At 32.6% G+C, this 13366-nt stretch overlaps 2 long non-coding RNA genes across 6 annotated transcripts; both read right to left on the bottom strand.

The window, feature by feature from the left end:
* Window positions 1-3382: 3382 nt before the first annotated feature.
* On the bottom strand, window positions 3383-9618 carry LOC126927982 (uncharacterized). 5 transcript variants are annotated; one of them, XR_007716120.1, is made up of 6 exons: window positions 8979-9618; window positions 8798-8847; window positions 8025-8452; window positions 7632-7940; window positions 4151-5546; window positions 3383-4011 (listed from the first exon to the last, which is right to left on the bottom strand). It is a non-coding gene; the product is annotated as an uncharacterized LOC126927982 (long non-coding RNA). The 5 variants fall into 5 exon arrangements; XR_007716121.1 differs by lacking the exon at window positions 3383-4011 and having other exon boundaries at window positions 4601-5291; window positions 5407-5546; window positions 8979-9610; XR_007716117.1 differs by lacking the exons at window positions 3383-4011; window positions 4151-5546 and having other exon boundaries at window positions 7738-7940; window positions 8025-8238; window positions 8321-8452; window positions 8979-9611.
* A 480-nt stretch (window positions 9619-10098) lies between these two features.
* LOC126927983 (uncharacterized) lies at window positions 10099-11392 on the bottom strand. Its single transcript, XR_007716122.1, has 3 exons — window positions 11197-11392; window positions 10343-11065; window positions 10099-10266 (listed from the first exon to the last, which is right to left on the bottom strand). It is a non-coding gene; the product is annotated as an uncharacterized LOC126927983 (long non-coding RNA).
* Window positions 11393-13366: the final 1974 nt, after the last annotated feature.

Below are 13366 nucleotides of genomic sequence, written 5' to 3'. Positions count from 1 at the left end.
TTTAAAAGTCGTACGGTTCCAGAGCAATTGGTCGCAGTCGCAGACCTTTCGGTTAGCGAGCTCGTTAGCGACTGTCTTATGAAACTCATGGCGAAGAATGAACCTACAGTTTTAGGTCTGAATTTAGATCCCGAACGATCGGAACCACACTGAGACAGACGTCTGTCTTTCTTTGTATATTTACGAAAATAAGATCATCAAGTAGTCAAACAATTTGATGCTCGGATCTCGATAATTACGAACAACTACATTTCTGTTCTGTTAACCGATGTGAGTGTTCCATATTTTACCTTTTCTGCGATGTCGATTCGATATTAAGAATTTATTTATAACGTTAGAGGTATAAGGCTAACACTTAGATGGAGCGTAATTACAAGAATCTTTTACGTATCGCAACTGAGGGTAAAATAACAAAAAAAGAATAAAATAAAAGAATAATAAAAATAAGGTTTTGCGTGTGTGTGTGTATGATTAAGCGAGAATGCAAGGCAAGAGGGAGGATAATTATTGTAAATCGAGTTTATGGCCAGCAGTCTGAACATAAAGTATACTACGTTGCAAGCTACGTATGCGAGTGAACGTAAAAACTATATTACTACCGTTACGTTACAAGGCACACGGACGAGCTTGTTAGTTAGGATAAGTTAGGATAAAAAGATTAGAAAATAAAACCAAGCACGCTGTAATGGTATTTCGCGACGTATTTTATTCTGTAACGTTATATCTGGTATGGTTATACCTTTCGATAAAAATCACAGATAATAAACCGAGTCTCCGTTTCAGTTGTAAGAAAATAAATTTCATTTTGTATTATGTGACGTTGCACTTTGTACAGCAAATCCGTGTTGCGTGAACAACGAAATAAGCGTAACCCGTATCATCGGTTGACACAGCCAACATAGTTAAGGTAAACCAATTAAGGCAACGAGTTAGTAAAACGATTACCCTTCACGTTTTCTCCACGTTATAATCGTGTACGATCCGCCTACCATGAGAAAGGTTATTTGGCAATAGACAAAAAATAGTAAAAAGTCATGTAACAACAATAGCAAGAATCCGATATTAACCGGTTAACCGAGTCATTAATACCGTTGATTTTTATGCATTTCTAAATAATTTGTAGATATTATTCTAAATATCCATGGAACTATCGATTAAAAAATTATTATTCACGAGAATATAAGAAACAAAGATTATTAAAGTTATTTTATCTGGTATTACATGCGTGTAATTCGCGACTCAACAACTTTATTTAATTATTTTGCTAAATTGATTCCTCGTCTGCTATATTTGCAGAAAGATATTTCTGTTGCGTCAAATACGTTTCCATTTTATATTATCTTCCACAGAGGTACTACATACGTATTATCTTTCTGTCTACCTTAACTTCAATTTTATTAACTCGTCGCTTGTTGACTTTGTCAAATGTCCTTTGTTTACTTTGAAGTTGCGAAGCACGGAAAGCTTCCTAGGTACGTGTCCCACTCAGTCTAATAAAAAACGTTCAGGTGCACGAAAAAGAAAAACGCAAAGTTCAAACGCACGCTAATAGATGGCTATATTTAAAAAATTACTCATATTAAATATATTAAGGGCTAAGTGACTTCAATTTTATTAGCTCGTTTCCTGCTGTCTTTAATGTTGCGAAACACGAAAAACCTTCCTATCGCTCTCATCTAATAATAAGCATTTGGGTGCACGAAAAAAGAAGAAGATTCAAGCCAGGATCAACGGAAAGTTCTACTTAAAAAATCAAATATGAAGAATCGAAAAACTTTTATTCATCTCCGATAATATCGACCCCGAGATGTATCTTGTTAAGATTATCCTCCTTCGAAGATTAAACGCTTCATGGCTATATAAAATGGTAACGAGTAGCGCCCTCTCCTAAAGTATTTAAAAAACAGGAGTAGGTCAGTGTGAAATTAAATGGCTGGAATTTTCAGCGATTTCCATAGACAGTGTCTTTGAAATACCTAATTCTCGCTGTTTCACGTATAAGCGAAATAGCGCTCAGCTTTCCAGCAAAAAGCAAATAGCTATATTCTGTAGTATTTGAAGCATCAACTGGCGAACAAATCCGAGAGGAAAAGTTTCGTGAAATTTACATCTTGAATTTCGTTATTTCATTTAACGCAGAGGGATTGGCGTCCGCTACGATCGATACGTTGGCAGATTTGCCTGCGGTTTCTAGCGATTGTCGCGACGATTCTAATTGAGTTTTGCGAAAGAAATGAAATTAAACGTTGGTCGTTAATCGATGGCTGGAAAATAAAATGGATTGCCATGATTCGTCGTATCCCCCGCCTTTTGTTTCTTTCTCATCTTTCGCGTTTCACTGTCTTCGCCAATTACTATATAGAGCCGTACTTTTCTGCTGGCAACTTCAGTTTACGAGATTAAACATTAGCTGGTCCCGTTTCGTTTGATAAAACTGACATCTCATATACGACCTGAGGCATTCTACGAGCTTGGCGCAGGTTTAATAGAAATGTTCGGTAAATATGGACAGAGATAGCGAATGTTACCTGTATAAACATTCACTCTGATCGAAAACTAAAAAATCTGGAATTTTCTGCTCTTGTGCTGAATTACAGTGGTTCGCGAAAATATTTGAATATCCCTGCAAACTCCTTGTGGACATATTATTAAGAATATCTTGATATCCTATCGATACTGTGACAAGATTAACGTATTATTACAATTTCAAACGAGTATGACAATGTATGTAAGAGTCGCAGGACATTTACTGCGATTAATTGTATGTTTGAGACTACTACTAATGTTGTATACTAATTTTTCGTTAAGCATATGTTTGCAATAAATGCCTTGCAACCTCTATATATATATCGAATTGGTTTCAAATTTTCCATAATGTATTAATGTATTAATAACAAGAGTTCTGTAGAATCGGAGAAATAGTCTCATTCATTTCATAGTCAATTCATTTTAAAAATTAGCGAGAATACGAGTACGTAATAGGAACTTTAATAATTCCAGAATCCCATAGGCAAGTAAAAAGAAATAATTTAATTGAATTTGCTTTAGTTCAACTTTATTTCTATTTCTTATTTAATGCAATTCTATTTTATTTAATTTTAATTTCCATGTTTCTTTCATTTTATTAATAATTTAATATAATCCTAACTCAATAACATAAATCATATAAAGAAGGATATATAAATAAATCGGTACAATACGATGCAAGCTAAATTTATGTACCAAAATTTTGACCACACCTTATAGATACGATAACTAATTGGAAATTAAGTAAAAACTACTTGTAATAACCCGCATTGCTTGTCGGGTTGGAGGAGATATTCAATCAACAAATAATTTCGCTACGTTCGAAATCTTCTCGCTCCTTAATCAATCACTAAATAACTAAATCGTTTTAAATTAGTTAAACCTTCAGTGTTCTATTTTCCTATTCACTAAACGACATTTTTAAGTATATCAATATTATACCAATATGTAGAAGTTTATATTTCCAAAATACCTGTCTTTAAAAGTAAAATAATAGCAAACAAGGCAGTAAATAAAGTAAACGATCGTATTGCTCAACAGTCTTAACAAATAAAGCAACGATGCTAAAAGTAACAAAAATTGCTCCATAGCATATGTCCTCACAATTAAATTACGAATTAAAAAGGAGAATAGGAGTAAAATTAACAAATCGAATGTAAGCAAATGAAAGAATCATTCTGTATTATGTTTCCCTCGCTACTGGCGGGATATTCAAACTTTTAATAATGACAGCGTCTCTTCAATCAAGAAATCACACATGCAAAAACTTTTACCTCGTAATAACGGTATTATTATACCATCGAATAAGTAAAAAATTAACACTCACCAAGAAAACGGTATAAGCAACGAAGATTTACAGCTTGGCCTTCGCGAGACAATAGTGGTGGTTGGCGCCAGACAAGTGGTCGAGAAGAGTATGCCCTACTGCACAGTCATAGGCATAGATCGTGCACCCGAATTGTCCCGTCTGTCGATGGATATTACCTGCAACGACCTCCGTGATACATTTCTTGCGCTACGCGAATAGGTGCACATGTTTGCGTGCCACTTAAAATCGCGTACGCACGAAACAGCTCGAGAATTATCCACGAATTCTACGAATTCGCAGTTACTAATCGCTTACCAAACGTCGATTATGTCGTTAGCGCTTGAAAAGACATTCGAATGTAATTGTTGCAAAAGATAAAAGAGCTTTGTAAAATAGACGATCCAATTCCTATCGCGTTCACAGTCGAAGTGGTACTGTGAGGCTCGTTGCGACCCGGCGTCCCCTTCTACGATCGACCCCCGAGCTCAATAGCCAATCAGCGTTACGCATTCTCCAACGTTCAAAATCCTTCCGTTGGATCCACGGACGGCCGATGTCAGTTATGCGAGGGGGTGGAAAGCACTTTTGGCGGTATCACATGTTGCTTCGCTGTAAACATGGACGATCTGGATTTGATTCAATTATCCAAAGCGAGAGAAACGGTGTTTGAGTGGTGGCGCGAAAATTACCGATTTCGTTGCGCATATTGACAAAGTTATGACGAGGGATCTGGTATGGTATGTACTATATAGCTTTTCTCGCGGGCTATGTTTCTTTATATTGTATATCGAAGTACGCACCTAACGTTTCAAGAGAAGCTTTGCATGCCTTGTATAACTTGAACTGTAGTTTAGATTTACAACTTTACTTTAGTCTTTATGTTTTCTTACTTTTCGAGAGGTAATCTGCGATACTTGTAAATAGATACTACATATATATGTACGTTAACTTGTAATGTGTAATATTCCTGTTTGGTTAGGTCTATATTTTCTAATGTGACAAATATGTGTATGGTGGCCATCTTGTACAAGTAAACTGATATTATTAGCGTAATTTTACAAATTACAAGTCATAAATTATTCCTTTTTCCAAACAAGGAAATATACGAGGAAAAATAGAACAGATTCTTACGATTATTTTTGTGAACTTTTGTAATATACGAATTAGCATTTTTTTTTTTTTTTTTTTTTTTTTTATTACATTTGAAAAAATCATGTATTCAAGTATTCATGAGAAAGGGGAGACAGAAAAGAAATGCAAAGATGGAAAGTTTCGAATATGTAAAACGTAGTGAAATCCGTAAATGATTTCATAACTGCTCTTGAACATTTCTTACAAACAAACGAGTCATCTCATACTTTCCTACAGGAGAAGTACATATTAATCAGAAAAAATTCCATTGATGTTGTCTATGAATGCTTATGCATCCAGCGAAGTCTGTGATTATTTTCTTTATCTGGAAACATACGTTATAGTTTTGAAGGTTATTTGTACATTATTTGTTCACAATCGTTATAAAAAGACCGGAAATGTATTCAGGTCACGCACATGCTTTACTGCTTTATACGTACCATCGATGTTAAAAAACAACTCGTACCGAAAGGATTAATATAATTTTTATTTAAATTTTTTATTTCATATTCATAGACGAAAACTGTGTTGTGTTGTTTGTCCGCAAATATGTAAAACGATTCCATTATATTATAAAGTTCTGAAAATCGATAGTTTTCGTTATACATTTCGTTAGTTAAAATAGTTAAATGACTTTCCAGAAACAAGTCATGCTTCATGGACATTTTGAGCTTAGTTAGCGTAAAAGTTAAACCTTGTTCTGTAATTAGTTAAGTTACATGAAATTAAACGGATTTCAAGTAGCTGGTATGTAAATGATACTTAAACTAACATGTAATGCTTAAATCGTAAAATAAATATACATATAAAATCAGTTAAATTTAGGGAATCAATATCGATAAACGCGAAACTATAAATAACATCGTTAAGTCAAAGGTTATTTGAAAGAATTTCAATTTCACTTCAAACTTGAAAGGATATTTCAGATCAAGTAAATAACAAATTTATACCGGTATAGTGATCTCATGTTTCTTGAATTCAAACAATTTGTGTAATCGGTACGAGAATGTATGCAATATGGGATATTAAAGAGAATCGCATTAGGCATTATTGCACCATGTACGTCATAAATCGTCGATGAAAGCTCTGAAGTGGACAAAAAAGTTTATAGCTTCGATAAATAAACTGTTCTTTGTAAATGATAGGTTAAAAAGCAGGTAATCAGCATTAATATCAATAGGATATTCCATCGAATAATTTTAAGGATCTTTGTATTTTAACATATCCTTTAGATAAAAGATAATTGTTAGTTTTATAACGAAGAATCCACAAGTGTTTCCACAGTAACAAAGTAATTAACGTTTCCTTAAGGGACTAATTCTTGTTACAGATTTCTTTCACCTTCATCTTTGAAACTATTCATAAATTATATTTATATCTTTCAAAAAATCACATCCTAATCCTTAATAATGCTCACAGTTTTGTAGTATTTAATATCTTTTGATTTATTCGAGATTTCTTCAAATCTAATACAGAATTCAAAATGTTTCACGTATTTATTATAGTCTATAGATTATGCTTACAGACTTGGTTCATGTATGTACGTATGTGTATTATACATTATTGTATTTAAGAATTTATATGATCGTCCCATGAAATACCTCTAGTCTGTAGGAAACAGTCTGTTGCTACTATGGTTTAGATGAAAGAATATTATGACATGTCGTTTAACTGTATGATACCATCTATTAATGTACCAACGATGACTTTAATGACAGTCTAATAGATATTGCGCTACAACTTTGATCGACGTGACTTATTTCTATGATGCACTTCGACAAGCTGATTTCAGCCAAATCAAGTCAAACGAAGTTTCTTATGTTTAATATTCATATAAACTTACTATGCATGTACGTAGTTTGTTTCAATAGCATCTACGTACTTTAAGAAACTAGTTGATGACGTTGTTTCAATAACACAATCATAGTGGTTTTTAGAATAATCATGATTCGAACGCAGACTATTAGGGGATGATATGTTTTAAGAACAAAAATTATAGTTTTCCCTTCTAAAACATGAGATTGAGATTGAAATAATTTTGAAAGAAGAGCGAAATAATTTTAATTCTTTAACCATTTAACTCTACCTTAATAACAAAATACAAGAACGTGTTAAGTATACATTATTACTAATTTAATTATTTATATCACTAATAAACAATATTCTTAATTCGCAATTCTTATATCATTGAACTATACTATTAATGAAATGATTTTATATAACTTGCAATTCAATGGAATAAAAACATGAATGAAATATTTAAACATACCTACGTACATAGATTTCCAATAATTTTACGTAACTTTATGAATTAACACGTTACAATATATTTTGCATATATATACGGTATATATCTGTTACATTTATCAAAAATGATTCTTGTTCAATTACATTCGCCACTTATATCGCGGAAGCGTAATGAAAAATATTTTACGTATTGTTTCTCGTTTTTATCGTAAATTGAGCACGTTCCCATTTCTTGCCATAAGAAATAATGGATAATCGATAACAACAGCGTAACGAAAGTAAAAATTATTGTTCATTCACGTTTTGAACGTAATTTTATCAGCTGTACTTTTTCAGCTACTTTGATTTTACTTAATTTCAAAGAACATATTTAAATAATAGCTGGCTTAACGTATGAAATATAACGTCGAAACATTACCGCGACTGTCTTGAACAGATTTCCGCCTGTAGATGACTTTAAACGTTTCCGTATCTCGTAATTTGCGAGAAACGAATCTCATACATTTCTACGAGACCTTGCTCTGTCCATCTTGCAGTTCCTTCCTTGATTGACTTTCAAATTTCCCCCTGGATTCTAGGCTGTTTCTGTCATATAGAGTGAAGAGTTCGCTGGCCCTCGAAGCAAAGAAACAAGCACATAGAAAGTCTGCCTTTGGGGTTGGAAGTAAGCATAATTTACGATACGATGATCTAATCCCTTCATCACGCTTGGAATATACATGGTTGCCTGTAAAAGGACGCAGTTTTATATTCTCTTATATATTTTATATTCTTATATATATTATATTTTATATTCTCTTATAGTACTCACTCGAGAGAAAAGGAAATTTTAATCAACGTTATATAATATTGATGAAATCCAATCGCTGGGTCAAGAAGAAGAGAAAAATATCCTTCGCCATTGATAAGAAATATTTCATTTGACTTTCTGTTTTAATATACTGCGGTCACGAGAAAATATTTGCGCGTGTCCATATTTTCCAATGAACCGTTTTCCTATCAGCTTTTATATTTCAAATCAAATCCTTATAATCGTATGAAAGTACCATTAAATAATACCAAGTTTAATACATGTATCATGTATTTATATTCATATTATTTAAATACCTTTCGTAGTCACTGTATAACTGCCATCTGTGGATAATACATAATTCTCTATTTATTCCTTCTGTAGCCGATATTCCACGACATGCATTATTTATTGATTTGTACGTGTGTCCACAATAGGTAGATTTCTCTCTATGTGTATTCATAAAAAAAAATTCGTTGAATTCAAATCAGATGATGGAGGAGATTATTTTATTGGACACGTTTATTCTATCTATTCTATCGAGGGTTCGATTTAAACGTTCGATTTAAATGTTAAATAAAAAGTACGGTATATCAAATAAATAGGATTAATTTTTGGATCTACGCTTATCAGATATTTTATACTTCTCTCATTAAACATGTACTACAAATTTACAAAGTTTTAGATTACTTCCTTCTCTCTCTATCTCTCTCTCTCTCTCTCTCTCTATATATATATATATATATATATATATATTTATATATATATATATTTATATATATACAAATATGTACATATATGTAAGATAGTAATCCGGGGATAATTCAGGGATCTATTCTGTAGTCTGAAAATCGAGTTTTTATTATGGAGTAAATAATAAAATACAAAAATAAACAACAATTAATATGCGTCTATAACAATAAATAACAATAATTATATAAACGGGAAATAAGAAGTCTTTAGTACAATGTTTACCTGAAAATCGAGAATCGATTTTCAACGTCCTGAGCTACCGATCTTTCTTCTTCAGTCTTTAAAGTTTTAAATAACTATTCTGTAACCTTGTCTGTCTCTAATGTAACTCTCTGTCCGTCCGTTCGCGAAAAATTTGCTTCTTAAAATGATCGTCCATAAAACAAAAGAAGGTCTGTCCGTGAAACACAGCCTGTCGTGCTACCCGTAAAACAAAAAGAATCCCTATCCTACATGAACTCTAGGGAGTTTACACCGCCCCTCGAATGGGGAGTGGAACAGATTCCCTTCAGATCCCCGATTACCGTTATCCACTTCATATATGGAGTTTGAAATCCTTCTTAGAATTATGAAAGGTCCTTTCCTAATTTCTTTCAGCTTATTTCTATTCATTTTTTTTCCGTTATGGGTGAAGACCATATCACCGATTTTAAATTCGTGTTCTCTTCTTTTTTTATCGTATTTTTGTTTGTTGATTTCGAAATTTCTTGTTGAGTTTTTGAATGCTTCTTCTCTGTCTCTTTTTAGGTTTATCTTATTCACCATTATTTCCTTAGGGACGATTTCAATCATTTTTCCATTCAGTAAATGATTTGGGGCAAACCCCGTTACACTGTGTCTGGTGTTATTGTTTTCTTCTACGCTTTCTTCTGTGATTTTTGTTCATTTTCTCTTATTTTTGTCTGAATTACATCTGATCCTGTTTACTAATGTTTGATTTACCCTTTTGTTCAGTCCATTGGAGGATGGGCAGTCTGTCGAGGTGAAAATTAATTTAATGTTCCTTTTCCTCCTATACTCTTGAATTTCTTTGGATGTCATTACTGGGTATCGGTCTGCAAGGATAATTTTTATGGAATCAGTTTCTCCTGTCGAGTCTATAAGTTTTATGATATCTTCTGTGTGTTGTGTTTTCGATGTGGACATAAAAACAGCCCTTGAAAAATGATCAATGAGTATGTGCATGTATTTCTTTAGTGAGTTGTTATTGGGTGAAATCGACCTGGGAAATTCAGTGCTTCATAAACCACACAAGGTTGTTTCTTGGGCGGTGGCTCTGGCTTTCTGTCCAATCTTGCGTTATTCCCTTGTGTTTTTCTTCCCTTCGTCTGATATTGCCCCAAGAATTCGATTAACCCATTTGTTGATTGTACTGTTTCTTTATCGATTTTATCTTGAATGTGTATGGGTAATCCAATAACAATTAGATTTATCCCTGTCTCTTCAGAAGTCTTCCTCCTTACTTCCAATATTAATCATTCCTTTTTTATGGCATATTCAGTGAATGAACCTGAAATGTATTTAAAGTTATAAACGTATCGTACTGCAGACCAACCTTTATTGCCAGAAGCTTTTTGAACTGCCACCTTCCAATTTTCCCAGTTGTATTCTTCATCCTTCAGCAGATTTGCTTGGTACCATTCTGATGCTGTTTTTCCCAAATATTTCTTCAAATTCTTGATCCTTTTTTCATCAGTTTGGATTTCGTATTTTTCGTATTCGGTTTCATACTCATATTATAGTATGGAAGGGATGCGTATGTGAAATATGAATATTTCATACTCCAATCCGTGGCTTTTTGCGTTCCATCAAATTGTTTTATGACAAAGTCTGTGCCTTCTCTCTCATGCATGTTTTGTTTCTGGAAGATCTCTAATAATGTTTCTATTTGAAGATTGGGCTTTTCGATTTCGGTCTTTATTTTCCTTGTGGGGATGATCTCCGATTCTTCTAAGTAAATATCTCGAAACACGAAGTTTAAACTTGTACCGATATATGACGCTGCCGTTGCGTCATCCATCGCGAGTGCAATGTTTCTGTAATGGCTTACCTTGGTTAAGCTGTTTGCGGCTTTCTTCACTATCGATAAACTGAATAACCACGGACGATGATCTCTTGCTTGATATTCTGGAGGAAAGACATCACATACTTCATCTTCTGGTTTCCTTATGGATTCTTATGCATTCTATTTTCTCCCCCTTGCGTTCTCGTTCATGGCGATACGTAGCTTCACTTCTAACGGCATGGCGTAGTGAAAATCGATTTGTAAGATCGTAATTTGGTGATAATTCAGGGATCGATTCTGTAGTCTGAAAATCGAGTTTTTATTATGAAGTAAATAATAAAATACAAAAATAAACGACAATTAATATGCGTTTATAACAATAAATAACAATAATTATATAAACGGGAAATAACAAGTCTTTAGTACAATGTTTACCTGAAAATTGAGAATCGATTTTCAACGTCCTGAGCTACCGATCTTTCTTCTTCAGTCTTTAAAATCTTAAATAACTATTCCGTAACCTTGTTTGTCTCTAATGTAACTCTCTGTCCGTCCGTTCGGGAAAAACGTGCTTCTTAAAATGGTCGTCCGTAAAACAAGGGAAGATCGGTCTGTCCGTGAAACACAGCCTGTCGTGCTACCCGCGAAACAAAAAGAATCCCTATCCTACATGAAATCTAGGGAGCTTGCATATATATATGTATCCTTTTAAAATTCTAAAAAATTATACAGATTCATAAAAATATAGTTAAAGACTTTGTAATATAGCGGTTTTTAAATACATATATATAGTTTTTAAATAAATGTTAAATTTCTTCCGACTATTCGTATCACATTACGATTATGCTCTTTTAGTTCTATAGCTTAGGAAGTTAGTTTAGAAGTCGAGGCTTACCTCACAGGCTTACACAAAAGTATTGGTTGAAGTTTTCCTATCAAAAAAAAAAAAAAAAAAAAAAAAAAGAAAGTAAAAAAAAGGAAAAAGTTGTAATCGCTTTAATCCGCAGGTTGTAGTTAACACGTTTGTGTTTCGATTTAAAAGTTAATTCAATTAATCCATAATATCGAAATGTTGCTAATTTTATATTATTTGATATTCAATCGTTTGATGAATACCATAGATATCTGATATTTAATCATTTAGATGAATTTCATAGATATGTAATATTTAATCGTTAGATGCGTTCCATCAAAGTTTAATATTCATCTGCCCACGTTCTCTAAGGGAAGATTTCATATAAAATAATTTTCATAACGTTTTAAGACATTTATAAAATGATTACGTAACACTTTATGTTAATTTGGAAATTTAAATAAATTAGAGAATTATCAACACCATTCGTTGTTATAACGATGCTTAATAACTCGGAATACAAACAGCTTTCAAGTAATCGGATAAAATTTATCATGCTGCTAAAGTAAAAGTATGATTTATACAAGGTAAAATCTCCTTTGTAAGTAGTGTGATGCTCGTAATGTCAGGCACACGAAGTATACGCGCATATTATATCACGTAATTTCAGCTTTATTCGATCTCTTAATCGCTTGGTTTGAAGAAGCCGTAAGTAACAAGCGAAGCCATAGCGTAAAATAGTTTTATTAAACTTGTAAACAAATATAAGAAATATAGTCGTAGTATCCAACTGCAAGTTCAAATGCGAAAAATAACGTTCGGGAAAATTTGTGACATGGTGAGAAATTTTATACTCATATCCTAAATTGATAACATATATATTATTTGTAGAAAATTATATTTATTTGTATATATGTAAACATAATATCTATTAATGAAAAAGTTAATTAAGAAATATTCTATTATTATTACTATTCGTATCTATTATTTTTCATTTAATAAAAAACTAGTGTACACCAACTCATGTTCATTCTACTGATCTTATTTTTACGGTTCGAAATATATATATGGAATTTCGATTTTCCATCGTGTTTCGCTTATGATTCATAAATATTAATTAGCATGCGATTAATTGGTGTTATAATTCAGAATGTTCGATATTCATTTACATTTATATTACTTTCACGTTATAGTTAAATATTTAACGTTGGTTAAATATTTTATTATTTGAAAGACTTGTGTCTATACTTTATATGCGACAAAAATTGAGAATTATTCACGTTTTTTAATTTAACGATCCTACTTTTATTTCAATTAAATCTCGATTCTTAAACTTTCATTTATTCGCGTCAAAATTAAATCCTAAGCTTCAATCCTACGCTTCTCTATGTAAAAACCTTTTAATCCTTATTTTTCGAATAGTTTGCGAGAATTGATCTTCGCGCAAGAATTAACGCCACTCAAGTACTAATTGATTCCATCTCCAGAGCGCTTAAGTGACATTCGATTGTAGCTTGAGTAGTTCTTATCCTCGCTGTAAAATACGACAGAATTTCGATTCATCGATCATTAATTACATTATGAGACTACTTTCTCACGCTTTTCCATTCCACGCCGTGATTCCGCTCGCCTAACTACTCTTTCGTTATAGCGCCGATCAGACTTTCAACAAGGTCACGATTAATCTCGATAATGAAATTTCCATCACTATCGCAATAAAAAAGATTATTCTACGTTAAGCTATATCTTCTT

Source organism: Bombus affinis, unplaced genomic scaffold, assembly GCF_024516045.1.
Source record: "Bombus affinis isolate iyBomAffi1 unplaced genomic scaffold, iyBomAffi1.2 ctg00000410.1, whole genome shotgun sequence".
NCBI lineage: Eukaryota > Metazoa > Arthropoda > Insecta > Hymenoptera > Apidae > Bombus > Bombus affinis.
The sequence above is the reverse complement of the archived record's forward strand: the minus strand, read 5'-3'. Positions and strand labels throughout refer to the sequence as shown.